The sequence below is a fragment of the Monodon monoceros genome, unplaced genomic scaffold (genome assembly GCF_005190385.1).
Source record: "Monodon monoceros isolate NGI ecotype Baffin Bay Population unplaced genomic scaffold, NGI_Narwhal_1 Super_Scaffold_22, whole genome shotgun sequence".
Taxonomy (NCBI): Eukaryota; Metazoa; Chordata; class Mammalia; order Artiodactyla; family Monodontidae; genus Monodon; species Monodon monoceros.
The window spans coordinates 21190282-21193041 of record NW_021703779.1 but is presented as its reverse complement, the minus strand read 5'-3'; the positions used below and the strand labels follow the sequence as shown (position 1 = coordinate 21193041).

The following is a 2760-nucleotide window of genomic DNA, read 5'->3' as shown; positions in this document are numbered from 1 at the left end:
TGTATATATATGTATAACTGAATCACTTTGCTGTACAGCAGTAATTAACACAAAATTGTAATTGAACTACACTTCAATTTAAAAAAACAGAAAAATAAAATACACTCCACAGACTCTAAAAAATACAACAACCTAGTGACTATAACATAAAAGAAGCAGACTCACAGATATAGAGAACAAACTAGTGGTTACCAGTGGGGCAGGGGGAGGGGCAATATGGGGTGGGGGAGTGAGAGGTACAAACTATTGGGTATAAAATAGGCTAAAGGATGTATTGTACAACACGGGGAATATAGCCAATATTCTGGAATAACTAAATGGAAAGTAACCTTTAAAATTCTATAAAAATAAAATAAAATAGTGAAATTAAATTAAATTAAATTAAAAAACACACTCCACAGAAGGCACTTTGAGCAGCAAGGCTTTAAACTACATTGTGGTTAAAAACTGTGTTGACTCAGGGTGAATGTATGCTAAACTTCCCTCACTCGGTTTCAAAAATGTAAAAATGATAGATACAGTGTTTAAAAAAATACTCAGGGACATGATTTTTTAAATCGTGGACCGGAAGGGAAGTGGAAACCCACAGCAGGAAGGACAAGTTTAACAATGTGGGCCCATAGAGTCCCGGAAGAACCTGACCCAGATAGTAAAGTCTGGAATTTCTTTTTCTGCTTTATTTTTTAATTTTCATTTTTCAGTTTTATTGAGATATAATTAACATACAGCACTGTATAAGTTTAAGGTGTACAGCATAATGGCTTGACCTACATAATTGTGAAATGATTACAATAAGTTAACATCCATCAGCTCATATAGATACAAAAAGAGAAGAAAAATGTGTTTTTCCTTGTCATGAGAACTTTTAGGACCTACTCTCTTATCAACATTCAAATATACCACACAGCAGTGTTAACTACAATCATGATGGTGTACATTACCTCCCTGGTACTTATTTATCTTATAACTGTAAGTTGGTACCTTTTGACCACAAGTCTAGAATTTCAAATCCAACCAAGGAGTAAGGAACACCCACACACCCCCATTCCCAGTGGGGACACTGCTCATGGTCCCCCGGCTATATGTGAAGGTGAACAAGGCCCACCTATCCACTGGAAACAAACTGCCCCTGATAGAGCAAGAAAGCAGAGAGACTGCACAGTCAGCCACCAGGTATGCATTTTGTGTGAGCTCCTGCTTTGGAAGCGTGATGTGCCCACAGAGCAAAAGCCCTGAGCCACTGACTTCGGTCCTCAAGACGTTGGGCTGAAGCCCATCGTAAAACCACTTTCCAGGGACAGCGAATGGGAGAGAAAAAAAGCCTCCATGAAGATGAGCGTTCCAAAAAAACCTACAAAGGCCACAATGAAACCCAACACCCGCAAAAGGAAGCCAACATCTAAGAGGAGTCATATAAAAGAAAGTCGAAATAATAGAACAATTTGGAAAGGATTTTAAAATAAGTGTATTTAAAATCAACAAACAAAAGCATGTGCTACGAATCAAGAACAGATGGGATTCTTGATAAAAAACAACACACAGGCAGTGCGCTGGGCACTCCCGCGGCTCCGTCTCCTGCTACAACAGTGTTTGGACAGAACAGACCCAGGGGCGCCCCTCGCTCCCGCCTCTGACCACCTCCAACCTGTGTTCCACTCGCAACCTTCGGAACCAGCCGCTCAGCTGTCCTCGGCCACCGGGACCGCCAACACCATATTTTGAACTTAACTCCGTATTACCGATCCACCACGAGCTCCCAGATTCGTCAGAATGATTCCGCCGAGGTGGAGGCTGCCGTCAACCGCCTGGTCAACATGCATCTGCCGGCCTCCCGCACCTACCTCTCTCTGGGCTCCTATTTCCACCACCACGACGCGGCTCTGGAGGGCCTGGGCCACTTTTGCCGCGAAGTGCCCGAGGGGAAGCGTGAGGACGCCCAGCGCCTCTTGAAAATGCAAAAGCAGCGCGGCAGCCGCGCTTCCAGGACGTGCAGAAACATCTCAGGATGAGTGGGGTGAAACCCAGGACGCTGTGGAAGCCTTCGTGCTCGCGGAGGAGAGCCTGAACCAGGCCCGTGTGGACCTGCACGGCCTGGGCTCTGCCCGCGCAGACCCCCGCCTCTGTGACTACCTGGAGAGCCGCCTCCTAGATGAGCAGGTGAAACTCATCCAGAAGATGCACGCCCACCTGACCAACCTCCGCAGGCCGGCTGGTCTCCAGGTGGGGCTGGGCGAGTCCCTCGTCGAAAGGCTCGCCCTCCAGCACGAGTAGGAGCGTCCGGAGCCCAGCGGGCTTTGAGGAGCCCCTGTGGTGTCAGGGCTTTGGCCTGAAGTTGCACTCTGCAGCCGCTAGGCAGCTTTTTTTTAATAATAAATGTATTTATTTTATTTATTTATTTTTGGCTGCATTGGGTCTTCGTTGCCGCGTGCGGGCTTTCTCTAGTTGCGGCGAGCGGGGGGGCTACTCTTCGTTGCGGTGGCTTCTCTTGTTGCGGAGCACGGGCTCTAGGCGTGCAGGCTTCAGTAGTTGTGGCATGTGGGCTCAGTAGTTGTGGCACGTGGGCTCTAGAGCGCAGGCTCAGTAGTGTGGCACGTGGGCTTCAGTAGTTGTGGCTTGCGGGCTCTAGAGCGCAGGCTCAGTAGCTGTGGCTTGCGGGCTCTAGAGCGCAGGCTCAGTAGTTGTGGCACACGGGCTTAGTTGCTCTGCCACATGTGGGATCTTCCCAGACTAAGGCTCGAACCCGTGTCGCCTGCATTGGCA

At 48.0% G+C, this 2760-nt stretch overlaps 1 pseudogene; it reads left to right on the top strand.

The window, feature by feature from the left end:
• The first annotated feature begins 1066 nt into the window (after positions 1 to 1066).
• On the top strand, positions 1067 to 2271 carry LOC114905744 (annotated as a pseudogene).
• The last annotated feature ends 489 nt before the right edge of the window (positions 2272 to 2760 follow it).